Source organism: Microtus oregoni, unplaced genomic scaffold, assembly GCF_018167655.1.
Source record: "Microtus oregoni isolate MIOR12 unplaced genomic scaffold, Mior012 000036F_ref0000092, whole genome shotgun sequence".
Classification (NCBI taxonomy): Eukaryota; Metazoa; Chordata; class Mammalia; order Rodentia; family Cricetidae; genus Microtus; species Microtus oregoni.
The window spans coordinates 15870118-15897259 of NW_024543095.1; the positions used below are offsets into that span (position 1 = coordinate 15870118).

A 27142-nucleotide genomic window follows, 5' to 3' on the forward strand; every position below is an offset into this window, starting at 1 on the left:
ACTTGACGGCTTTGAGCTAAGAAATAAGAGAACAGGACTAAAGCTCACATTTGCTGTTCACTGTGGCATGGACATTCTACTGGAGCAATTGATTCTCTTCATGCTCCCTCATTTTGTGTAATTCTTCGCTGGTATTCTTAAAGGTAGGAGCTGTATATTTTATCACACCCTACCCCAAAACTATATAACATTAGTGCAATGGCATAGTTTCTTATTGGCCAGAGCAGTATACATGTCCCAGATGGTTGCCAATAGGATGGCAAAATATAATCTCTCTCTCTCCAGGAAACAAATATTTCTGAAAAACAATAATGTCCTCATTTTCAAATCCGTGACTCCAGATCAAGTTAATCCTATGTTTAAAATTCATTTGTTTGAATGTGCTCATCTTAAATGTGTGCTATTGCTTCCAGTATATATTTTACATTTATATTATACTACTATGATAGATATTATGTTGTTTACAGATTCTTTTCTTGCCACTCAATAAAACTATTGCAAGATTATCCATTTTGTTGTATACTTGTGTTTGTTGTATCTCCTCAACACATGATATCTCATAATAAACATTCACTATACTTTATTAATTTCTCTGGCTTACTGTCAGTTCTGTACCACAGTGAATGATGCTGTATAAGAATTTGGGAGTTGTACATGTAAGTGTAAGATTATGAGGATATTATTTAAATACTTGTCTATGAATTTTGTTATTACTACAGAAATATTGATTCTTGATATTATTCAAATTTAGTAATTATGTATATCTTATAAACATAAGTTATAAACTATACAAATCAGTTAAGTTCACTGTTTTAGTTATTATTCTATTATTGTTAAGAGACAACTTGTGACCAAAACAATTTATAAAAGGAAGCATTTAATTGGGACTTGCTTACAGTTTCAGAGGGTTGGTCCATGATCATCATGGCAGGAAGCATAATGGTAGCAGGCAGGCATGGTGCTGAAGCAGTAGCTGAGACCTTACATCCTGAGGCAGAAAAAGAGACCTGGTGTGGGTTTTTGAAACCTAAAAGCCCAACCACAGTGACACATCTCCTCCAACAAGGCTACACTTCCTAATCCTTTCCAAACAGGTCACTATCTGGGGATCAAGCATCTAGACATATTATTATTAAAACCACCATATTTATCCCATTTACAGAACACATCTGTAACTAATGTGACATATAATTCGTATCTGGAAGGAGATTTTCACCAGTGCATCTAAGCATAGGCTATGAACTATTGTTCCCAGGCATTATTTTGTGTTGTCGTAAAAGTCAGGGGATGGGTAAACAACATTAATTCATTCAGTAACATTTCACCAATAAGAAGGAATGAGTTATTGTTACACACTATAATGTCAATGTACCCCATAAAACATTATATTAAATCTAAGGAATCAGTCACAAAGAACACCATTTAAAAATCCCATCTAGGTGTCCCGGCAGAGGCCCGGGCGGCCAGCACGAGCACCGGCGACCATGTTCCGACGCAAGTTCACGGCCCTGGACTACCACAACCCTGCAGGCTTCAACTGCAAAGATGAAACAGAATTTAGAAACTTCATTGTTTGGCTTGAAGACCAGAAAATTAGACACTACAAGATTGAAAACAGAGATAACCTGAGAAATATCCACAGCAGTGACTGGCCCAAGTTCTTCGAAAAGTATCTCAGAGATGTCCTTTCAAGATTCAGGAACGACAGGAAGCAATTGACTGGCTTCTTGGTTTAGTTGTTAGACTTGAATATGGAGATAATGCTGAAAAATACAAAGACTTAGTACCCGATAACAGGAAAAATACTGACAACACAGCTAAAAATGCAGAGCCATTGATCAACCTCGACGTAAATAATCCTGATTTTAAGGCTGGTGTCATGGCTCTGGCTAACCTCCTTCAGATTCAGCGTCATGATGATTACTTGGTAATGCTTAAGGCCATTCGCATTTTGGTTCAGGAGCGTCTAACACAGGATACAGTTGCTAAAGCAAATCAAACGAAAGAGGGCCTACCTGTTGCTCTAGACAAACGTATTCTTGGCTTTGACACGGGAGATGCAGTTCTGAACGAAGCTGCTCAGATCTTGCGATTCCTGCACAGAGAAGAGCTCAGAGAGCTACGGACGAAAATTAACAAAGCCATAGTAGCTGTTCAGGCAATCACTGCTGACCCAAAGACAGACCACAGACTGGGGAAAGACGGAAGATGAGCACATCAGGATTTCAGCTTCTCGCCTGCCTAGTGTGATGGGAACCATGTGCATCGGCATGTGTTTGGAAATCAAATGTCACATTTTCGAGGGAGGAATCCCAGGAAATTGGCCATGTTCTAGAGATTTACCACCATTGCTTTTTTTTTCTTTAATAAAGTTGGGGAAAGTAAAAAAAAAAAATCCCATCTAGTCTCTTGTCAACCCTAAAACGGCTCCCTTAATTAAGATATATGCTTCCCTGCTCCCATATCTACCCTTCCTTTATCCCAACCATCCCATTTCCCCAAGTTCCCCCATCCTTCCCTTCTCACTTTTCTCTCCCCATCTCCCCTTACCCCCATCCCACCCCACCCCCAAGATCCCAATTTTTTGCCCAGCAATCTTGTCTACTTCCCATATCCAGGAGGATAACTATATGTTTTTCTTTGGGTTCACCTTCTTATTTAGCTTCTTTAGGATCACAAATTATAGACTCAATGTCCTTTATTTATGGCTAGAAACCAATTATGAGTGAGTACATCCCATGTTCATCTTTTTGGGTCTGGGTTACCTCACTCAGGATAGTATTTTCTATTTCCACCCATTTGCATGCAAAATTCAAGATGTCATTGTTTTTTTACCACTGAGTAGTACTCTAATGTGTATATATTCCACACTTTCTTCATCCATTCTTCCATTGAAGGACATCTAGGTTGTTTCCAGGTTCTGGCTATTACAAATAATGCTGCTATGAACATAGTTGAACAAATGCTTTTGTAATATGATAGGGCATCTCTTGGGTATATGCCCAAGAGTGGTATTGCTGGGTACTGGGGTAGGTTGATCCCGAATTTCCTGAGAAACCGCCACACTGATTTCCAAAGTGGTTGCACAAGTTTGCATTCCCACCAGCAATGGATGAGGGTACCCCTTCCTCCACACCCTCTCCAGCAAAGGCTATCATTGGTGTTTTTGATTTTAGCCATTCTGACAGGTGTAAGATGATATCTCAAAGTTGTTTTGATTTGTATTTCCTGATTGCTAAGGAGGTTGAGCATGACCTTAAGTGTCTTTTGGCCATTTGAACTTCTTCTGTTGAGAATTCTCTGTTCAGTTCAGTACCCCATTTTTTAATTGGGTTAATTAGCATTTCTTGAGTTCTTTATATATTTTGGAGATCAGACCTTTGTCTGTTGCGGGGTTGGTGAAGATCTCCTCCTAGTCAGTAGGTTGTCTTTTTGTCTTAGTGACAGTGTCCTTTGCTTTACAGAAGCTTCTCAGTTTCAGTAGGTCCCATTTATTCAATGTTGCCCTTAATGTCTGTGCTGCTGGGGTTATACATAGGAAGCGATCTCCTGTGCCCATATGTTGTAGAGTACTTCCCACTTTCTCTTCTATCAGGTTCAGTGTGTTCAGATTGATGTTGAGGTCTTTGATCCATTTGGACTTGAGTTTTGTGCATGGCGATAGATATGGGTCTATTTTCATTCTTCTACAGGTTGACATCCAGTTGTGCCAGCACCATTTGTTGAAGATGCTTTCTTTCTTCCATTGTATACTTTTAGCTCTTTATCGAAGATGAGGTGTTCATAGGTTTGTGGGTTAAAATCCAGGTCTTCTATTCGATTCCATTGGTCGACTTCTCTGTTTTTATGCCAATACCATGCTGTTTTCATTACTGTAGCTCTGTAATAGAGTTTGAAGTCAGGGACGGTAATGCCTCCAGAAGTTCCTTTATTGTATAAGATTGTTTTGGCTATCCTGGGTTTTTTTGTTTTTCCATATAAAGTTGATTATTGTCCTCTCCAGATCTGTGAAGAATTTTGATGGGATCTTGATGGGGATTGCATTGAATCTATAAATTGCCTTTGGTAGAATTGCCATTTTTACTATGTCGATCCTCCCAATCCAAGAGCAAGGGAGATCCTTCCATTTTCTGGTATCCTCTTCAATTTCTTTCTTCAATGCCTTAAAGTTCTTGTCAAATAGATTTTTCACTTTCTTGGTTAGAGTTACCCCAAGATATTTTATGCTCCCAGGTGCCCAGAGCGATGTCCCCAGTTAGTTCCTTGGGCAACTGAGGATAGGGAACCTGAAATGGCCCTATCCTATAGCCATACTGATGAATATCTTGCATATCCACCATAGAACCTTCATCTGGTGATGGATGGAGATAGAGACAGAGAACCTGAATGAGCTCCCAAGGTCCCAATGAGGAGCAGAAGGAGGGCGAGCATGAGCAAGGAAGTCAGGACTGTGAGGGGTGTACCCACCCGCTGAGACAGTGTGGCTGATCTATTGGGAGCTCACCAAGGCCAGCTGGACTGGGACTGAAAAAGCATGGGATAAAACCGGACTCTCTGAACAGGGCGGACAATGAGGGCTGTTGAGAAGCCAAAGACAATGGCACTGGGTTTTGTTCCTACTTCATGTTCTGGCTTTGTGGGAGCCTAGCCAGTTTGGATGCTCACCTTCCTAGACCTGGATGGAGGGGGGAGGACCTTGGACTTTCCACAGGGCAGGGAACCCTGACTGCTCTTTGGACTGGAGAGGGAAGAGGAGTGGGGGAAGGGAGAAAGGAGTGGGAGGAGGGGGAGGGAAATGGGAGGCTGGGAGGAGGCAGAAATTTTTTTTTCAATAATAAATAAATAAATAAAAATCCCATCTATGTGAACTGTCCAGAGTGGAGAAATCTGTAGAGACAGAAAGTAGACAAGCAGTTACTCTAGGAAGGGAACTATAGAGGATGAAGAGAATGGGGTCTCTCTCTCCTGTTCCCCCATATGAGATTGCTCAAAACTTGATTGAAACAGTTGATGCAGAACTCTAAATACGTGAGGAACTGTCAGCTCGCTGTTCTCTTTCCATGGGTGAAGTTTAACACATGGTAATTATATCTTAAGAAAGCTCTTTTAAAAAGGCCGAACCAAACCTTCATCAGATCATTTTGCAAGGAGGCTGGGTATGAATTAAAGGCTGACCCCTCAGCTGAGGGGGAGGATTTTCTATCTTCATAATCACTGGAGGGGCAAGACTCAGAGCACCAATCTCAAGTGCTGTCCTCTGGTTATTGGGAGAGAAGCTGTGCAGGGCATCTCAGCTAACAGTCTTGGCTGACATACCTCTATCTTGTCTCCAGATCCTCTCTTTACAGTTATCTTCAGGGTAGCCTTACTTATATAACTATCAGCAATTTCCCTCCCAAATATCCAATTTTGGCTCTGCCCTTGGCTTTTTATATCTTACCGAGTAGAAACTGTGGACAGCCTTTGTATTCTTTTATCGTGGTGTGATATTATCTTAAAGTTATTTATCAAGTATGCTCCCTTATATGTAATATTCTTTTCCGTCCAAAGAAAAAAATATTTTTAAAACTTTTTAGAAACAGTGAAAACAGGATATTTTTGCTAATTAATGATTGCTTAAAAACAACAAAGAAATTTCCTCTCTCAAGAATGGTAACAGCTGATAAAATAACCATTTTGAGTAAAAGGGACTCTGATCTTCTATATTTAACTATCTTAGACTATAGTTAATATACTAGAAAATTGAATTTGGATTATTTTCTTTTACCTTGGTCTACATATGTGCTTTCATGGTCACAATAGCATTCATGGTGATCAAATTAAATTGTGGTAGTTTTAAAGTAAAGTATCACATTCCGTGATAACTGAGGGGGGTTCAGGTGACCGAATGCATTAGCTCACGATGGGGCGGATTCAGGAGGGAAGCTGTGCAGAGAAAGCCATCATACACACTTCATCACCACCGTGGAATGAAGGGCCAGTGCCTTTACTGAGCAGTGGATGTCCAGTGAGCCTAGAAACTAATTGGTGGTTGAACATGCCCCAGGAGCAGTGATTTTAAGGTCATAGCAGGCTCAGTGAATAATGCTGACTTACCCTGCATCTCGCTGATAGCTGATCTTACCAATGAGCGGTTTAAAGGCATTCAAGCCTGAACTCCCTTCCCTGGGCCTTGAATGGCATGTCAGTGGTCACTGCCTCTGACACTCTTTATGTTTGCCCAGTCAGCTCTAAATCTTTAAGTTGGGCTTCTGAGTACTCAGGAAAGAAAAGAGAGGGGCAATTATTTTCAGTCATTGAGTTTTGAAGATCTTAGTGTTAATTATGCCAAACATTGTTGGTTCATCAGCAAATAAAAATGTTAAAAAGGGGGTACCAGGCATTCCAGACCTGCTTAAACATATTTTGTGGTAATTAAGAATGTCTTGTATACACTAACATTTTTGAGGTACATTGTCACCCATGCATTTTCATGCATTGTTTCAAAATGGGAAATTCACATTAAAAGCTCATTTCTATTTTGGAGTATTAAAAAGCTTACTTTTAATTAATATGTGCTTTCTTATCAGTTGAATTAAGAAGAATAAAAAGCGCCATTCATTATTTCTTTGTGGAATCCAGAGTGATGTGAAAAACATTTCAACAAAACAAAACTGCAATAGATAGCTCTTAGAAGTACTTCAGAAATTATTTAAGTATTATAGTGGGCTTTGAAATTTGAGGATTTCTCTCACTTAGGCCTTTAACTTACCGGAGGATCCTCGAGTATTTAAAATGTGCTTTGCCTTTTGTCTGTAGACCCCTGTGCTCCCTGACCTGCTGGAAGTTGTTCAGGAAGTACCCAGGGTTGCAGGAAGCACTAAGTATTCATTTGAGATGAAAGTTAAGGACGTGAAGCCAGCGTTCTTGCTTATGACACAAATTTCAAAACTCATTTCTAGATAAGATGAAAAGCAGATGATATATATTCCTTAAATCTTTGAGAATAATAATTATGTTCATTAAAGTTTTTGTTTATTTTTTTTTTTACACTTTACCAAAGCCAATGCATTCAGTCTCTAGAGAGGGTAATGTGGACGGCATCCTTTTGTTGAAGTGCAGATTTGAAACAGAACATTTGTTTTCTATAATGAATATGTATAATAGTACATCCAGTGTTGGCTTAGAATAGCTGTACTGTCTGATACATCAGTGATTAGAAAAATCCCGTCGTATGACTCTAACACAAAACCGAGTGTTTTTGTGTCTCGCAAGTCTGTTTTTTCCACGTGGCTGATAAAATATGTTCTACTGTTACTGTCATAATCTTGCCTTTCAAATTAAGATATAATAATCACTCAGAATCTAATATAGAGTTAATTTAGATTCAATTGTCTCTATTAAGACAAAGAGGTATCATAGTTTTTAAAGATGGAAACGATCATTTATGAGGCTCTGCCTGCAATCAAAAGCTTAACTATTAACATTGTAGGTTCATTATTAGGGGAAGCATTATCATCTTTGCACCGCTCTTTATTTCATTTGTTCTTGTGAAATGTGTTTATCTTTTATTAAAACTTTCTATTTTTGAGGAATCGATACGAGATAAAACAAGCATGGTAGAATGTTAGCGATAGACTTGAGGTGCTGGGAAGGCAAGGATCTTCTCCATAAGATCCTTCAGCACGTCTATGTATTTCAGCGGAAGAACCTATCTGACTTTTGAAAAGGCAAAAGAGATATTTTAATTATGTAAGCATCATATGCACATATAGTAGAATTTGTATATTAGTAATATCACATACTTAACCAGCTAGTAAAAGACAGAACTAATGTTAAATTGTAAATTTGATACTGTTTACCATATGCGATTTGTTTGATGGTGATCCCATAAGCTAGTTTAGGCATTTTTTAAAAATCCAGTTGGGGCAACTACATGAATTTTGTTGTTGTTGTTGTTTTGTTTTGCTTTTCCAGGCAGGGCTTTGCCACAGGTGAACCTAACGTGTTGTTGACTCAGATAGGATATTGATAAGTAATGCATGTATGCTCACGTCTCATGTTTGAGATGTACTCTCAACAGATACAAATTCAATATAGCTCGTGTCTTACCCTGAAACACTTGTTGCCATATTTGGCTGAGCCGCAGCCTGGCTCTATGACCGATATGTATTTGACATGTTAGCATCATCAGAATCCATGCCTTTGACATGTTAGCATCATCAGAATCCATGCCTTTGACATGTTAGCATCATCAGAACCCATGCCTTTGACATGTTAGCATCATCAGAACCCATGCCTTTGACATGTTAGCATCATCAGAACCCATGCCTTTGACATGTTAGCATCATCAGAATCCATGCCTTTGACATGTTAGCATCATCAGAACCCATGCCTTTGACATGTTAGCATCATCAGAACCCATGCCTTTGACATGTTAGCATCATCAGAACCCATGCCTTTACAAGTCGTTTTACAACTGACGGTCTCAAGTAGGAATTTTTGAAGTAGAACTTATGTATTTCTTTTTTATGAAGCTGAATTTATGTTTAACCTTTGTGTTACACCCTCTCATGTCGCTCCACCGCTAGTCAGTGTCAAAGAAAATAATGACACACAAAACAAAAGCTTCAGCTTGGTCTTTGCACTCACTAGATATATTTGCAAGTCATCTGGGACCGGGGAGTCACCATCTCTCTCATCTCATGCCTGCAGTTATGATACCATGCTGGGGCAGAGAGGCTCAGCTACAGATCCCGTGCACTTTTTTTTTTTTTAAATATTTTTAAATCATTGCTCACAGTATCCCATGCTGAAGTATTTGGGGAATTATGCAGTAGTAGGTAAAAGATACCTAATGACACATTGTGCTCCACCATCGAGGGCTGTTTGCTTCTGGGGTGATGCTTTCAGTGAGCAGCCTATCGTGTACTTCGTGACTACGGCAGTGCTTGCTCGCATGGTGGCAATATTACCTACATCAGCCGTTAACGATAGCCAGGACTATAGGGAGCGCGCACACACATACTCATAGACACACATACATGCTTCTTTACTTCCTCCCATGTATATATTCAATGAGTTTTGTTTTCTTTATCATTAATGCTTGCAGCAGTGAGACAGAAATGGAAAATAGCTCTTAGTTTTAGGGTAAAACAAAATGGGCTCTGATTTATTTCAAGTTAACCATCTCATTTAAAATTAGCCCAGGGTCTTGTAAAAAAAAAATGCCAGTAATCTAAACATAATCATGCGCATTGCCCAATGGCTCCTGTGTGTGATACAGGCGCATTGCTGGCGTGCTTTGCCAGCCCGGTACCGAATGTAATGGGCATCTATTTTTAAACAGAAGACATTCAAGTTGACAGCCTAGCGGGGAAATTCAGCTCGTGGGATAATCTTTGTCATCTTTAGGATCGAGAACGGATTCGGTTTAGTTTAAGGAAATTTATATCCTGTAGTTTATATAGAAAACATTTTTATTAAAAGAAAATTTTGTTGTCCATTTTGAGGGGCAGGTGTTACTGGCAAAGAACAGAATCATTTTTTAACGCATTACTGAAAATTCTCTAAAACCCAGGTTTAAAATGAAATTACTTGTTTTTTATTTCTTCTATAGGTGAGATAATCTAAGAAAATGGCTGTTAGAGAAACTTAACTACTAGACGTGGTATCCCACAATGCTTTTCAGTCTTAGGAGGTTTTAGGAAATCATTGGATTGGACATAAAGTTTGAGGCATGTCGTCTTAATGAAAGTACGGATCAGAATTGTATGCAGGGAGAAAGGAAAGCCTCTGCCTGGCTCCATTAGGAGTCCTTCAGGAATGAGGAGATGATAGCATCTGCTTTTGTTAACTTTGGAAAAACGTGTTCCACAATTCCTAATAAAAAGTGAAATATTTATTAAACCATAACAAAGATAATAGAGTAAATCAGAGATAATTATGTGTTTATATTGCATATTGTGTAAGAACTTTGTTTTTCTAGGCTAGGTTAGTTTCAAGGGCTTTAAAGGAGATTTTAAGTTCATCACTGAGGGTTTTCCTCAATGTGGGTTGAAAAAGCACTAAATGATAAGTGACCGAGTCACACAGACGAACCCTTGAATGTTTTGAGTGTGTTACTCAATACCCACTCAACTTCTGATTCAGTCACTAAAACTAAGAAGACACCTGGTGGCAGGAAGTTCATTGGTTTTGCTTTTGTTTTAAGATTGGGTCTCAATGAGTATTTCAGGCTGGCCTCGAACTCATAACTCATTCCATAGACCAGGCTGGCCTGGAACTCACAGGAAGTGCCTGTCTCTGCATCCCACTTGCTGGGATCAAAGGTGTGCACCGCCATGCCTGTCTAGTATGTACTTTTTAGTCAACACACAGTAATGGTGTACCTGTATGTGATTACCATGTGATATTTTGATGCCTCGATACAATGTGTAGCCTCGTTGCCCGTTGTCAGACCTATCAGACGCTTACCGTTTGTGTGTGTTGGGAGCGTTCCAAACCCTATTTGTTATTCCACATTATCCAGTTACTTTTTGTCAATCATATTGTCCTACTATGCTGTGGTTCGTTTAAGTCATCCCTCCTATCCAACTGCAGTTCTAGAAACATAAATGTCATCAGAGTCACCATTCCAAATGCCTCACCAGACCCCTGCAGCTAGGGGTCATCAGCACCTTCCTCCCTCCCTCCCTCCCTCCCTTCCTTCCTTCCTTCCTTCCTTCCTCCCTATGGGCTGGCCAGTTGAGCAATAGCTTTGAATAAAAGTGATACTCTAACGTAGGGTAGCAGAGCAAGCCATGTTTACTAGACAGTAGATGGTTTCGCTCCTGATCTCTTTCTGTATTTTACTTGTATCTTGGAAGACATGATGGCCCCGAGCATAAGGTAGCGGTGAAGCTGTATTTTATCACTGCATCAAAGGAATTTCTTGACATGAAAGAATTGGGCCTCTATAAGGATTTTATTTAAGCCTAGAGAGGCTATTGTTCACCCGACACAGTCTAAGATATTTCTTGTGACAGTGCTGTGAGTTTGTCACCTAACCTCTGAGCTCACAGCTTTGTTGTATTGTGACCCTCTTGAATCTTGTGTAGCACTGAGAGAAGACCTCTTATGAGGCCGAAGGGCGTTATCACATCTGACTGCTTCTCTGTACACCATGGAGTGGTGTTGGTTGTTTTTTTACTCTTTACTCTTTGGGAAGTCCAACACTTAGCTTCCAAATAAATCACCCAGAGACTTACTCTTTCTTATGAATGTCCGGTCTTAGCTTGACTTATTTCTTGCCAGCTTTTCTTAACTTAAATTATCCCATCTATCTTTTGCCTCTGGGCTTTTCTCTTTCTCTGTTGTATATATCTTTCTTTACTTGTTATTCCCTGGCTGGCTATGTGTCCGGTTGGCTGGCCCCTGACATTCTCCTGTCCTTTTCTCACTCCTTGATCTTCCCTTTCCCAGATTTCTCTTATTTATTCTCTGCCTGCCAGTCCAACCTATCCTTTCTCCTGCCCAGCTATTGGCTGCTCAGCTCTTCATTATACCAATCAGGTGTTTTGTTTTAGACAGACAAAGTAACACAGCTTCTTCATAGTGCCAAACAAAATACAACATAAAAGAATGCAACACATCTTTGCATCATTAACCAAATATTCCACAGCATAAATAATATTGAAATAATATTCTACAATGATGGAGTGTCAAGGCAAATCTCTCAAGGGCAGCTTCACCCTTTTAAACTCCAGAAAGTCTGAGAAGGAATCCCAGGTCTCAAGGAATTTCCTTAGTAAGACAGTATTAGGTGGCATTTCTCATGGAGAGATAAATCACTGGCAAAGTGGGCAGGACCAATAGTGCCAAGGCAAGGTGAGGGATGTGTTTTAGGGCTTAGTTCTGAAGATGCACAAGCTAGGGGAAGTCACTGGTGGTTATGATGGGGGCTCTCTAAATGCCCTGACTCCGTTTTTTCTCTCTCTTCACGTTCGTTGCAAACTGTATTTTAAGGTTTGAGTAATTCAGGAATAGGAGAGAAAATGATCTTTCCATGATATGCTATAATGAACTTGAAGAAAATGTGATGTGGACATGGATGGAAAGATACTCAGGAGGTTCCAAGCCAGGCGTCATCCGTGGCTGGTGGGGTGATTCAAAGGGATATGATCCAGGACACACACATTGAAAGTCCTTAGTCCAGCTTGAGCTTGTGTTATATGATGGTTAAGACCTGTAGTGCCTAAGCCTGATTGCTTGATCCTTATGATTTATTAACTATGTCATTTGATCAAATTATTTTATTTGTTTTTTTAATTTCCTTATTTATAAAAGGACCTCCCAATTACATTTAATTGTCAGAATTAATACAGGATCAAACGAGTAAAACATTTTATATTATTAGAATAAAGCCTGGCATGCAAAAAGAACTAAGTAAAACAATCTATTAATATTGCTTCTAAATTAATTTTTTTTACTGAAACTTACAATTTTGTAATAAAAAAATACTTTCAGAACTCACCAAATCTGTAACACTTTGTGTTAAAGGCTTGTTTTTACCCTTCAGGGATCGTCATGGGAGGGGGTGACTGAAAAGATTGTGAGAGCCAGAGCTAATGGGTGTGATTGCTGCAAAGTACTAGTTGCTAGACATGACACAGCCATTGCATACATGAAGTCTCAGCGCGTGAATGCATGGTCAAGACCTACATATGATCAAGGTCTCAGCCTAGCTGAGGAACTGTTGGCAGCTGATGGCTGCTGTGGAGAGAGAGCCAGTTCTCATCAGACGTGCAGCACCTGCGAGACGGCCCGTGGGCCAGGACGTGGACCTACGCTCATCACATCCAGGAAACATTAAGTGGACTCTGGGCTTCAAAACAATACCTAGGTTGCGAGGGAAAAGTGGTGGGGGGATAGGCAGGACTTGCAAGGGAGGGAAGGGGCATAGGATTGACCAAGAAACACATTTTATGCATTATATGAAATTCTAAAACAATATGTAAAATATATAAATATAAAAAAAATTATCCCCATGTTCATGCATATATGCTAAGCAAAAATATACTTTATGTGTGTTTATAAAGAACAACAAACTTCATCCTTAATTGAAAATTAAAGTTACCCAAAATCTTGACCTTGGGGAAAAAAAGTCAAAGTGAGGACAGTTCAATTTGATGAATGTTTATCAATTAAACAGGCTGCATGGGATGATACTTACAAAATATTGAAATCATAGCATCTGTCTTTTACTAAATCCTTTGAGAATAGAAGATATACTATGTATATACTCCTAACTTTATAACCTAACGGTACCTCAAATAATTAAAACATTTTCTCAGTGGACAGTAGGGTCAGTAGGAATCCTAAGATATTGCTGGTACATAGGAGACACATGAGACATGCAGCCTTGTGGGGTTTTGTTGTTGCTTGTGTTTGTATGCACTTTTTTTGTGTGTGTAGGTGCACATGTGTGTATGGGTGGAGGTCAGAGGTCAACCTCGGGGGTCATGACTCAGGAGCTGTCTACCTTGTTTTGAGACAGGGTGTCTCAGTGGAGGTGGGCTCCCTAATGATTGGGCTGGGCTGGGTGGTCAGCAAACCTATGTTGCCAAGACTGGTCTTGAACTCACCATGTAGTTTGGGCTGGCTCAGAACTTGCAGTGATCCTCCAGGTCCAGTCTCCTAAGTGCTGCTCTGCGCCAGCATGGCTGCAGCTATGGACCAGCACACTTGGTCGACAGCTGTGACTTACGTGGATGGATATTATTCTCTCTTTCTCTGCAAACATGCTCCCGACTTCTTACTAGGAGTATCCTGACTGGAGTGCCAGAAACTTTACTGAGAAACACAGAGACACACAGACACACACACACACACACACACACCACACACACCCAAACAAACAAACAACCAGAATCTATAAATTGTAAAGAATGGGCTATCAGCTGATATTTCCCTGTTTTTATTTGCTGTAAATTGAGGTCTTTCTTCCCTTTTCCAGCATCCTTACCTTCTAGTACTCAAATGTATTGCACAATATAGACATTCTGGTGAAAGAAGAAACAAAAAAGATGGCAGAATGAAAACCAGGCTAGAGCCTAGTTGACCTTTCATTGCACTGTCTCTGAGGAGGGAGGAGCAAGTAGGGAAAATGAAATACCACCACCAATGCCACCAGCGCTCTTCTGTGCTTAAGTGGTAACTATGCCTGGGGAGATGGTGCGCATGCGTTTATGATGACGGTGCGCTCACGGCAGGAATCTCACACGGAATGTTTTCTTCTTACCTTTTCTGAGATTGGCAATCGGTTAGCCTGCCTTACTCTTTTAAAGATGTCTATTTTCCACAAAGCTCACATCTGGGATACTAACTCGAGTGCATCCAAGCAGCCTTCGCGGCTCTATTGGTAGCATCGATTTTACCTAAAACAGTGACATAGAATTCATAAGGCAGCACTCGTGCAGGTTGTGGCGGCAATGCCATTGATCGGCATGCATCGCGAAGGCGTTATGACTCCTGTCTATTTGTATGTCTGTGTGTTTCAGATCAATGGTTTACTCACACGGTGTGAAGTTCAGCATGACTTGAGAATACAAACCCTTTGTTTTTCATGAATACAGTCCCCTTCTCTGTACAATGATACATTTCTTTCGTGTTCTAGCAGAGTCGTTTGTGTGCACAAGCGAAAACATATGCTTAGATGCGTTTCTGTATGCTTGGGAAATGGAGATAGCTCGCCTCTTGTATCGCTTTCTAGAAGGATATGGGTGATAAGCTCCTGAGGGTACCAAAGTTCCTGCTGTATAAGGGACTTTTGAAAATAGAAATAAGGAGAGAAAACAAAGAAACATTAGAAAGTCTTAACAACTCTCTTCCTGTGTTGAAAATCCTCCTCTTAGGCATATTACAGATCTGACAACGCTGAGATACTGATTCCTCTGACGCAGGCTGAGGCCTCCCACATCTTCCTGGAAGCTGTCTATGAGTCCCAGGATCTCTTGGAAGCTTGCACAGCTTGTCACAGCGATGCAAAGAAAGCCAGCTCTATTTGGGGTCAGATTGATCTTGGTTTAGAGACCAGCCTTGTAACCTTTAGCCTCTGTCTGAGTTGCCTCATGAGGGTCTGTCAAGTGCAAACTACCAAACCAGGCCTTATGGCCTACTCAGGGGATAAAATGGATTCATTTACGTGACTAATGTCTGGCACAAAGAGGGTCCTCAGTAAACGTTTGCTTCCTCCTTGACCTGTCCAGGGCTTAAAATTGAAAACAGAAAAGTCTGTTTTCAGGAGGGTGTGGTGTTTTGGGTCTCGACGTGCTGTTCAGATAGGAAGCAGCATTTGGAGAGTTTTCATGTGCCCAGTCCTCTTGCGAGGACGCTAGTGTCAGAATTGTTTCTCTCGCCTAACAACCAGCTTTTGTGCAATGCTTTCCCAGTCTGCAAAAGTTAACTTTTCATTCTCTCTGCGAGGGAGATGAGAGAGTGGATGAGAGGCAATTAGAGATGAATACTTATGAAACAATATTGGTAGATGAAATTAGTTAAATGTGTCGCTAAGGCTAGGGGTATGGCTCAGCGATAGAGCACCTGCTCTGTGTGTTTGTGTGTGTGTGTGTGTGTGTGTGTGTGCGTGTGTGTGCAGCTCTGTGAAGTACTGGGCTCAATTTCTAGTACCGACCCCCAAAGTTGCCTTTCTTCTTTCCGGCTGAAGATGGAATAATAATCTGGGGTTTCTAAAAGTGGAACAGAGGGGAGGACTTCAGCAGGCAGCCGCTTAGGTTGGATTTTAATTTACTCAGTACAAAAATAAGACCAGCAAAAAGGTCGCATCCCGAATGTTGAGTGACAGATACACAATCAAAGGTTCACCATTAACTTTCCAGGGTTTGGTTACACGGTGGTGTCTGGCTGGTTGCTATGCTTTGCGTGCATGCCTTAGATTTCCTCGGAGGGAGAAGAAATAAGAACCTATACCAGGCTTGTGAACGGTGCACTCTTCAGATTCCCTCGGCATCATAGCTGTGAGCACTATGTAAATTCAGAAAAATAGTTTTGAGCCTAGCTTTAGAATTTTAGTAGTTATTGTATATTCAAAACAGCCACGGAAGCACTCTATTTTCATTTTAAAGATTTACAATTAAAGTGATTTAGGTATACCTCAAATGCTTGATTATATACAAACCCACTACAGGGTTTATGCACACATTAAATCCCTTCTTATTATGGGGTTTTGTGCACATTAAATGCCTGGTTGTTGTAGATTGTTGTTTTTCTTGTTACCATTAAATGTAACATTTTCCTAGGTGATGAAATGTGTTATTATTGGGAACATTTATTTGAGTGTGCATTCTGTATTTTAGAAGAAAAAGGTATTTAAGCAGCAAAGACGTAGCTGTTATGAAATTTATTTTTATAAATAGCTTTCAGCAAAAATCAGAGTAGTGCTTTAAAATTACAGCCGAAAGAATCATTTAATCACCACACTTCTTGTTGGCTAACAGGGCAGCGAGTGACGCTTTTCTTGCGGTAGGCTTTTCTTGATATGCCCACTAAGTGGGTCTGAGTGTCCTCATATAGTCTATGTTAGCAAGCCTCCCTGCAAAGGGCTGAAAGTTCAGGGAGCATTTGTTTCCTAAGTACCAGTCTTGCTGCCGCTTTAACTGGGGCAGACAACCAGACTTGAGATAAAATGAAAATAATGGGCTGAGCTGGGTGCTGGGGAAGGTAGTTACGCTGAGCGCACATCAATAAGCCGGGTGTGATTCTATGTTAATGCAGGCCTGATGGATCAGCTTTCTCTTTTAGCCTGGAGGACCATTAAGCCCTGGAAGCTGGGTCAAACTGATAGAGTCGGCAAATACAGCTCATCATTTAGCAGCGGTAGTTAACCGACTGTGATTCCTAATGTACAAGAATAACGCCGCTCAGAAATTCTCCATGATCGGGACATAGATCAGGAAGAAGATAATAGATTCTGCTTTAATTTGCATAATCAAAGCTTCTCATTTCTCCACCTATAGATAACAGAAGAGGGGAACCACAGCGACCACTTCTATTATGTTGTTAATCTTGAGTCGCAGCAAATAATTTTCATAAAAATGTAAATAACTTGTTTCAAAAGGAAGAGTATAATTGAAAGTTTATTTTTTCTGTGTTGTTTCGTTGGAATTAAATTGTAGATACAGTTATTGGGGTCAGGTAATAGAGATCATGAGGGATATGAAATGAACTAAGTTTTTCTTTTTTTGAAGTCTGAATGTTTTTAGTGATTTGACTCACATGCAAAACTTTGCTGGGTTAAGCCAGACTGCTTTCCATGTGTGGGTTTTGAAGAAAAGATGTCAGTTAGTAACATGGCCAAAATGATAGAGAACCTGCTTATTAATTTTCTCTCAAAGCAGAGAAATTGAAATAATTTAGTTCATAGCAAAATTAAAATTAACAACTTGAGAAAGGAAGCAATCCAGGAGGAAGACTTACCCTACAGAGCGCGGGCACCTAGCGGCCCCTGGCTTCACAGAGTGGCATGTGCCCCCACCTTGTGTTAGCCTTCAGCATGGCAACCTCCCCTTTGATTTAAACACACTACAGCTATGGCGGGTGGCCCTGCTGGACCAAGTATTCGCTTAGGTAGTTTTCAAAGTTTCAGACTTTTTACTTGGCTTCCCCAAGCTTATCAAACTACTGTATTTAATTCATACTTTTGTGATATGTGAACTTTTTTTTTGTTTTTGTTTTTTGTTTGTTTTTGGAGACAGGGTTTCTCTGTGTAATAGCCCTAGCTGTGCTGGAACTCACCCTGTAGACCAGGCTAGACTCGAACTTACAGAGATCCTCCTGCTTCTGCTGGGATTAAAAGCAAGCGGCGTTTGCCACCACTGCCTGGCCATGCGAACTCTTTTTATCAACCCTTACAGAGACCTCTCTTGAGTTCTCTATTTCCAGCATGGTCTTGAGCATGACTGACGATGTTGGTACTTCTTCCTTATATAAAGGATCCTGGAGTGATTGATAGGTCTTACGGGCAGCTAGGCATGATCATTCACGTTTGCAGTCCCAGGCAGGTGAGCCATAACAGGCTTGTGGTCAGCCTGGGCTACATAGCAAGAGTTTTGTATGAAGTCTGATTGTAATGAAAATTCTCTTTTGTGTGTGTGAACGTGTTGTGTATGTGGTGCATTCATGTAACTGTGCTCGACTCACCCCTGTGCTGGGGCCAGGATAGCACCCTGGATGTCTTTCTGTAACCACGCTAGACTCACCCCTGTGCTGGGGCCAGGACAGCACCATGGATATCTTCCTGTATTGCTTTCTACCTTATTGCCTTGGGACAGGGTCTCGCTGATCCGAAACTTGCCTTTGACTACCTGAAACACCATCTCTACTCAACAATAGTGGACTTACAGGCAAGGGTGGTCAAGCCTACAGGTTTACATAGGTGTTGTGGATTTGGACCAGCTCTTCACAGCTGTAAAGAAGTCAGCACTCTCATCCACTGAGCCATTTACCCAGCTCTCTATTTTTGTTGTTGTTGTTGTTGTTGAAGAAAGATTAAGTGTTAAGCGCTTTTTGTGTATCTTGTTGGAATCCATACTGATGTCTCTATGAAAAAAATCTAACAAAACTTCTGTGTACAAAGGTTTTTGGATATATATTGAATGCCAGCTCTCCTCTTGGGCCTTCTCCATTTAGGGGGTCCTTTATAAAATTCTCTAAAGGAGGTAAGAAAAGTGTGGCAAGTGATATTCAGAGTTGCGTAGCTAGTGACCGAGTGAGGTGGGACTGAAAGCTGACTTTTGGCTCCAGGGTCAGTGTCGTTCATCTCTGACTTTCTGGTAATGCAAGGAAACTTGGACAGTTGAAAGACGCGTTGCTACTTGAAGGTGCAAATCCTGAGAGGTCAGGAAACACAACTGCCTTGTTCACATCTGTCTCTGTGTTTCACACCAAGCAAGACTACAGAGGGTGTCCCGTCAATGTTCGCTGAGTAAGTGTAAGCCAGTATTATCTGTGCGGTTTAGAGTGACGCACCATAAAACGTTCTCTACTTCTGCTTTGCCTGGTGGCCTAAGCCAGCATATGCCTGCTGTGTGACACTTCAGCAGGTAGAGTGGCCATGTGGTCAGTCAGGAAGGGGCGGGAGGTCTGTCTTAGCCTGTTTGGCAGGGCTGGGAAGATGGCTCCTGTGCTGAGGGCATTTTGCTGTGCAAGCCTGAGGACTTGAGTTTGAGTCTCCAGCACATGCATTAAAAAAAAAAAAAAAAAAAGTAGGCTTGGCTGTAGGAGCCTGCCACTGCAGCACCAGGAGACAGAGACAGGAGGATCCTGGAGTGTCAGTTAACATAGCTTAAATGGCAAGTTACTGGTTCAATGAGAGGCTGTGCTTTAACACAATTAGGTGGAGAGTGGAGAGGAAGACGTCTGATAGCCTCCTCTGATAACCTCCGCTGATAGCCTACTCAGGCATGCTCAAGGGCTCTGACATGGGTATCCATGCATTCGCATGGAAAACCCACACATGGGGGAGGGGGAAGGGAGGAGGAAGAGGAGAGGGAGAGAGAGAGAGAGAGAGAGAGAGAGAGAGAAGAGGGGGAGGGAGGGAGAAAGAGGAGGGAGATAGAGGAAGGAGGAGGGGGAAGGAGAGAGAGAGAGAGAGAGAGAGAGAGAGAGAGAGAGAGAGAAGGGGGGAGAGAGGGAGAAAGAGGACTAGGGATAGAGGAGGAGGGAGGGGGAGGGAGAGAGAGAAAGAGAGAGGGAAGAGAAAGGAGGGAGAGGAGGGGGAGGGAGAGAGAGAGGAATGGAAGGAAGGAAGGGAGAGAGAGGAAGAGGAGAGAGAGAGAAAGGAAGGGGAAGAAGGGAGGGGGAGGGGAGAGAGAGAGAAAGGAAGGGGAAGAAGGGAGGGGGAGGGAGAGAGGGAAGGAGGGAGAGATTGATTCTTTGTTAAAGGGGTTATGAGTGGAAAAGTTGAAGAAAGGCTGGTTGGAGTAGCAAGGACTTTTATGGTTTTACTTCCAACATTTTGTCTGTATCTTTGGGTAAGATTACACCATTGTTTGATAAGTATCAACTTGATATTAAATGATTGAATGGGTGGAGGAGAAAATTTCTCATATTCTGTTGTTTACTCTTATAAGATAAAAATTTATAAATGAAATTTTTTTGGCTGGCGAGATGGCTTAGTTGTTAAAGACGCTTGCGACCAAGACTGATGACCGAGTTCCACCCCTAGGGCCCGCATGCTGGAGGGAAAACAGGCTCCTACAAGCTGTCCATTGACCTCCATTTGCACTTGATAGGATGGCTACCCTCTTTCTGGGGAAAATGTAGTCAAACAATTTTAAATTGATTTTATAAATAAATGCATATACAAACTCATTTGGGAAATTTGAGCAATCAAAAAAGGATAATAAAAATAAACCAACTTTTATCACTCCAAGTAAGTGATGTCCTTTGTACTTAGAAGTATATATTTTAAATTAATACCTGATAAAATCTTCCAGACAATTCTCTCTCAGTACATGCATGTTTATATAATATATGAGATTATGGTATGCATTATCATATGCCTTGCAGTTTTCACTCAGCAATTTGACTTGGAACTTTTTTCTTTTTTATTCTAATGAAAAAAAAAATCTATGAGCATCATTGTAATTGTCATCGCATTGGCTTGACATTGCATTGTTTTGATTTATTATTGCTTATTGGTCTCATAATAATAGATGCCATTTTCTTTCTTATACTTTAGGAGTTGTAGACAAAATGCTATGAATTTCATATAGGTCTCCGAATCATTTCTCAAACTTGACTTGGTGTGTCTCTTGTACAGTTTGATCTATTGCACAAAATTGTTTATACAAAAATACATTGTTTAAGATTAGAGGAAAGAGAAGTTGCTGGAGGAGTATCTGAGTCAGAGGCTACGCTATCTCCTCCTTCATTGGAATCAATAATGAGAGGCCACACAGTGGCCAGCCTCCAAGGATAGCAAAACGTCTTCCTTCCTGCCTTGTAGGGGCCACAGTTCAGAGAAAGGGGAGGCAGTTCAAGAAAGAAGACATTACATTGTTGAAATTACACTGGGTGAAATGGCATTCTGAAGCCCCTTTCACCTTAAACAGACTTTGGTCATTCAGATAGCAAAACAGAGGATCTGTATTGATGAAACTAGATGTTCGAGTCAACTTATAAATGTATTTATATGAATTTTAACAATAGAGGCAATTGCCAAGTTCTCTATTTTCCTTAGCTACAGTTAAATCTGCTGAGCTTCTCACTGGCAGTGGAGAAAAGGGAACTCAGCCTTTGGAGTTCTCTCCCAGTACAGTGGGCGTCTGAAGCAGCTAGACTGTGCGTGCATAGGTGCTGCACCCGGCTGGTCCAGGATATCTCATGAGAGATCTTCATTGTATGTAGTATATTTTAATCCCTTTAAACTATTTAAGATTCTAATGTATAGATTTAGCAAAAATTATATAGACCCCTATACGAGTTATAGGAACATTAACAGTTTTGTCTGCTTTTTTTTGGAAGTTTTAAAAGTAGGTATTTAAAGCTTATAAAAGGTACAGAACAATCTTCTATTCTTGGAGTCCTTAGAGATTGCCCGTTGCCCGTCTGGGCCACAGTGCCACGCAGCAGCTCTGTGAGTTCCAGCACAGGCTTCAGAAATGGGTAAGGGTCCCATGGGGAGCCCGCCTCACACGTGGTATATATGTGCAAGCAGCTATCACAGAGCTTTAGAGTTGTGATTTAGCCCTTGACTTTAAGAGCAAACTTAGGGAGGGAAGGAAGGGCAGGGGCGTATAACTAGTTACATGTTAGAGGAGTTTCTTCAAAGAAAATACAGCCAGGACAAAGGGGAAATCATTGTTGCTGTTTAGTGCCCATGTGTCAACCTAAGTAGGCCTCAGTCCTCTGAAGCACTGACTGCTTTCTTTCTCATTCAGATTCTGCCAACTACTGTTCTGGTGACTTTCCTGACATGTCCTGTCTCAGGATTTCTATTGCTGTGAAGAGACACCTTGGCCCCAGTAACTCTTATAAAGGAAAACATTTAATTGGGGCTGGCTTACAGTTCAGAGGCTTAGTCCATTGTCATCACGGTGGGAAGCATGTGGTGTGGAGGCAGACATGATGCTGGAGAAGAAGCTGAGAGTTCTACATAGCAATCAGCTGGCAGCAGGAAGTGAATGTCACACTAGACCTGACTTGAACATTTGAGACCTCAAAAAGCCTGCTTCCTAGTGAGGTACTTCCTCCAAAAAAGCCACACTTGCTCCAACAAGGCCACACCTTTTTTTATTATTGATTTTTATTGAGCTCTACATTCTTCTCTGCTCCCCTCTCTGCCTTTTCCCTCCCCTTAAACCCTCTCCCAAGGTCCCCATGCTCCCAACTTACTTGTCTTTTTCTACTTCCCATGTAGATTAGATCCATGTATGTCTCTCTTAGGGTCCTCATTGTTGTCTAGGTTTTCTGGGATTGTGATAATAATGCCACCCCTTATGAACCTATGGGGGCCATTTTTTATTCAAACCATCACATCCCCCACCCCACGTGGGATCAAATTCTTAATGTCTAAGTCTAAACAACATTGGCCAGTATCTCTTAATCGTGCCCACACTGTTGAAGGTGGTGAAAGGCTCTATGTTAAAGTGCTGTGCTTTTCTGTGTACACCCTTCTCCACTAAAGTGTAAGGGCCTCACACCAGTAACTCTTCCTTATTCACTGCCTACTTACATTCAAGTGACTTCACACATTTAGTAATAAGTCATGAAAAGACTGGCTAGGCACAAGAATGATAGGAAAAGCCCTGAGCACGAAATTAGAAGAGAGGCCAACATAGAGAACTTAGAGGCACTGAGGAAGTGGAGAAGGGCCATAGGATGCATATAGCACGAAAACAGAAGGGAGGGTCTGGGGCCCAGGAGGAGTGTGGTGATGGCGGAAGATGGTGGTGCAAGGGGCTGGGGGGTGGAGGAGAAGAGGGGGGAGGAGAACCAACTAGAAGATATTTCTTTTGGAAATGCATAATGAAACCTAATACTGTGGATGCTAGTTTCAATATTTAAAAATTTTAAAAAAGACTTGAGGTAGGATGATGGATACACTTCAGGAATATATAATTGTAAGTTTTAGCAAACTTTGTTTTAGAATTTACCAAAATATTATTGAGCAAATGTAACCGTTTTATAGCATAAGGCAATTAGCTGAACACTCTCACGTTGTATTCACTTGAACAGTTAGCAAATCTTATTAAAACATTATGTAAATTTTAAAGTAAATAAAGGTTTGAAAGGTAAATCTTAGTAAATATTCAAATGTATTATCTCGAGGAAAAAAGTACAGAGTGGGCCTTATTGAAAACCTAGTAGTTTTTACACACAGGTAAGAGTAGGTAGAAATTTGAAAAGAACAACTGGTATACCCCCAGCAAAGCTAGTGGCAGCATATATTATAGGAAGAGAACAGCCAGGTACCATTAATGTCTGATCTCATTGACTCATCTCTTAGGAGTGTCCTAGAGAAAGAAGAGTATATGACTGTCACTAGAGATCTGCCTGCTTATTTTCCTGTGTGTCCCTTCAAATCAAAGCTAGCATGTCCTTTGAAACCTTTCTTTTGTTTCTTAATGTACAGCATGCAGTACCTGCAATGTTAGTGCTTTTAATTTTGATGTGAAACAAGACTGAACCACTATTTAAAAGAAAAGAACGGGGTTACCTTGTTTGACGATTTAAAGAAAAGACTTCTTCATCATATATTTAAGACATCTAAGATGCCTTTTGTCCTCAGGGCAGCACTGCAGTTCCTTGGTGCTTGAGTCGATATTGCAATTCAATACTGCACCTACAAGGAAAATTATAGTTTTTCAACTGTTTATTCTAAGTGCTTTCAAAATGAAGACACTACAAAAGTCGTAAAAGTGTGCTGTTGAAAAAATGAAGTAGAAGATTATTAATTCTTTAAAGATCAAGAATATTGCAAATTCAAATGATCCCACTCATTATCAACATGGGGTCCCTCTACAGGTTTGCATATTATAATATGTTCTTAAAGTGGGATACATAATGACTTTGTAGATCAACTATTTATATTTCCTAGCTACTGAATCCCTTTCTTGCTGTGAAATATGTTCGTTTTATTGTGATAATATGAATGCACACAAAGAGTATAAATGAAATGTTAAATCATGTTTCATTCGGGTTTTAAAAGCACTCAGTTCATTTTAAAGACTCAGAGTAACTTAATTTTAAAAATAAAATTTCTTTGAAAAGGTGTTCGAAAGCATGTAGCAGTTCATCAATGACTGATGGAGGAAGGTCATTGGTTAATTAAATAAAGAAACTGCTTGCCCTGATAGGTTAGAACATAGGTGGGTGGAGTAAACAGAACAGAATGCTGGGAAGAAGAGGAAGGGAGCTCAGAGAGGCCATGCTCCCCTCTCCCCGGGCAGACGCGATCGATGAAGCTCCGACCCAGTATGGACGTAGGCTAGAATCTTTCCCGGTAAGACTGATGCTACACAGATTATTAGAGATGGGTTGATCGGGATATGAGAATTAGCCTGTAAGGGCTAGAGTTAATGGGCCAAGCAGTGTTTAAAAGAATACAGTGTCCGTGTAATTATTTCGAGTCATAAGCTAGCAGGGGCCAGGGTGCTGGGGACGCAGCCCCGCTGCTCCTATTACAACAAATGACTTCTTTGGTTTTTAAAAACATTTTATTTATTTGTTTTATGTGTATATGTGTCTCTCTGAAAGTGCGTGTGTGCCATGGAAGGTATGTGAAAGTTTGAGGATTACTTGAGGGAATTGGTTCTCTTTCCTACTATGTGGGTCTCGGGGATTGAATTGAGGTCCTCTGGCTCAGCAGCAGGCACCTTTTCCCACTGAGCCGTCTGATCCAATGCTTTCTTTTAAATTAAATTAGTTCCATGCTTGCTTACTAGAGCTATCAATTTGTAATCCGCAGAACTGGTGGCTTTGGGAAAGACATGTAGTTTCCCTGACCATTCCTTCATCTTAAAATGGACGTAATGTTTCACACAGTATATAAAGAAAGGATCGATGCTTGCAATTAGAAAGCACCTACCATGTGGTATAGAATGGATGCTAACAGTCGTATTGTGATTATGGTCCAAGAGCCCTACTACCTGAAGTAATGAAGGCATGCTTTAATGAAGTTATATTGAAGGTAGTCTAAGTCAGAGACTCCGAGAAATCATTGTAGTGAGTATTTGGAGAAGCTAGGAGAAGCAAAAACATGAGAAAACATGGTAGTATATTGTTTATTGTCTGTCAAATCACAATCCTATGAAAACACGCAAGGAAAGTTCCAGTCTATGGTAATGTGATTTTTTTAAATTTTATTTTATTTTTGTTTTGTTTTTCGAGACAGGGTTTCTTTGTGTAGCTTTGGAGCCTGTCCTGGAACTTGCTCTGTAGATCAGGCTGGCCTCAAACCCACAGAGATCCGCCTGCCTCTGCCTCACAAGTTTTAGGATTAAAGGCGTGCATCACCACCGCCCGGTCGTAATGCGATTATTAATAGCAGCCTGGAGATTTGCTCTAACAGAGCACAGGCAATCCTATGAAGCCACTGTGAAGTTTGGTAGCACCGAGCATTGCCGTGTAGTCGTGTGCTGGTACGTTAGTGTCAGGATCGTGCCTCAGCTTACACAGACACATTAAAGAACTATGCCCAGCCCTGATGATGAAAATTTTAGCTTCATATTTCTTCACATTGTCTTGGAAGTTGATGCAAATAATTTAAAACTGAAGCCCCTGAACTTCAATGATCCCCTGAACCATCTAGAAGCAGCTCGTGGAGGGAAACTGGGGAAAGTATAAAACTGCACAGGCAGAGACGCCAGCGGAAGGCCTGGTGTTCCGGGTCCTGGATTTCTGGTTGAGCGCCTTTGTCTTCTACCTTGCCTAGCTGCCTCTAATTAATTAATTAAATATTGTGTGTACGCATGTGTGTGTGTTTGTGCACACATGCGTGTGTTGGCACACATATGGAGGTCAGAGGACAACTTGCAGGGAGTGTCGAGCCTCGGCAGAACCCTTCTTTACCCACCGAGCCACGCTGGCCCCTAGGTGCCGTCGCTTACCAATAAGAGGCGCGTAAAGTCCACCAGAATACAGAATAGTGTCTTGAAGATAGTGCTGGGCCAGACACGTCAAGACAAAAACTTAAGATGATAGATCTAAAAATTATTATCATCTTGACATGAGGAATGGGCTAAGCCTGGGTGACAGCAGTTACGTCACACCTAGGGACCAATGGTATTTCCTCCATACACCATCATCGACAGCAAACAACCTAGATAAGGCTGCAGTGACAACTTACTTCCGTGACAGTGGCCTTAAAAGTATGCATCTAAACCCAATAGATTTGACACGTAAGATTAAACTGTGGTTAAATATTTTCTAGGAAGCTGCGATTTCTCAAAGATCTGAACACTACTTGAAAAAGCATACCCCAAATTTCTTCTATAGAAAGATGATAAACATCTGGATTGTTGGCAACATCTCTCACCCCTGCCGCCACCAAAACAGTGCCTCATCCATTAGCCCTGGCCAGCTTGCAACTGACTGTAGCCCTGCTGGCCTCAAACCCTCGGCTATCCTGCCTTGACCTCTGAGTGCTGACTTGATAGATGTAAGCCACCGTGTCCAGCAAATTTTTCAGTTTTCACCTGGTATTTCAGGGATAGTGAACTTGTGAGAATAATTGTATTTGCCTTTTTATAATTAAGATGGGGTATTATTTTGTCTTTCCTCGATCTGTCCTAAACCTATAGCTTTTTGTTTTGTTTTGTGTGGTGTGTGTGTGTCGACATGTGTGTGTCATTTGCTTGTCACTGGCTTTTGTCATTGGCTGTAGTAAGGCAGTGGCTCAGGATCTAGCGTGGAGGGAGTGTTCATAGCTGCGCCATGGACAATATTCATTTCCGACTCGGACTGAATGGCTGCCTGTTACGAGGGCTTCTGCTTTGTTTATAGGCGCTATTGTGTTGTCCTTCGGAGAGGGTAAACCCTTCATTTCTGTCCTTCTTTGCAGCACCGTATAGCTAGCATTTAAAGTGTTTAAATCTGTGAAACTACGAAACTGTTCGCTATTTTAATAGCTACAAGAGGCAGCCAAAGGGAAAGTGTCATT

General features: G+C 41.1%; 1 protein-coding gene and 1 pseudogene across 3 annotated transcripts in view; both read left to right on the forward strand.

Annotated features, from left to right (window-relative positions):
• Positions 1-27142, forward strand: part of Camkmt (calmodulin-lysine N-methyltransferase) — a 392778-nt gene that overhangs the window by 84642 nt on the left and 280994 nt on the right. The gene's annotated exons all lie outside the window — the stretch shown is intronic.
• On the forward strand, positions 1485-2372 carry LOC121433048 (annotated as a pseudogene).